At 28.0% G+C, this 425-nt stretch overlaps 1 pseudogene; it reads left to right on the top strand.

The window, feature by feature from the left end:
- The window catches only part of LOC107632212, a 7,349-nt pseudogene that overhangs the window by 2,943 nt on the left and 3,981 nt on the right, over positions 1 to 425 (top strand).

Raw genomic sequence — 425 nt, 5'->3', positions numbered from 1 at the left:
ATTTTTTGTTAGATCTAACAACATGAATACATATCACATGATCAAGGGTATATTCATTTCATTCCATACATAATTATTACAGAAATAGAGATAATTTTCATTATACATAAACCGCTGCTATACCTAACAGCATTGCAGCAATTTATGTAACCCTGCAAATCCTTCTGAAACTGCTACACCTCTAACTGTTTTTGCTAAGCTCGTTTCTCCAAACTAATTCATGTTATCCTGTAACGGATTATGTTTAATTTGAAAACCGCTGCACCTGTAGTGGTTTACGTATGTATAAAAAAATTGTAAATAGCTGTATTAAAAAGTTGTAATTTGATAGATTTAAAATCCAATCAATTTATTTAAACAACTTACTCCAAATAGATGACACTTATAATTCTTTCTAGTAAATATATAATAATTATTAACACTTT

Source organism: Arachis ipaensis, chromosome B03 (assembly GCF_000816755.2).
Source record: "Arachis ipaensis cultivar K30076 chromosome B03, Araip1.1, whole genome shotgun sequence".
Taxonomy (NCBI): domain Eukaryota; kingdom Viridiplantae; phylum Streptophyta; class Magnoliopsida; order Fabales; family Fabaceae; genus Arachis; species Arachis ipaensis.
The sequence above is the reverse complement of the archived record's forward strand: the minus strand, read 5'-3'. Positions and strand labels throughout refer to the sequence as shown.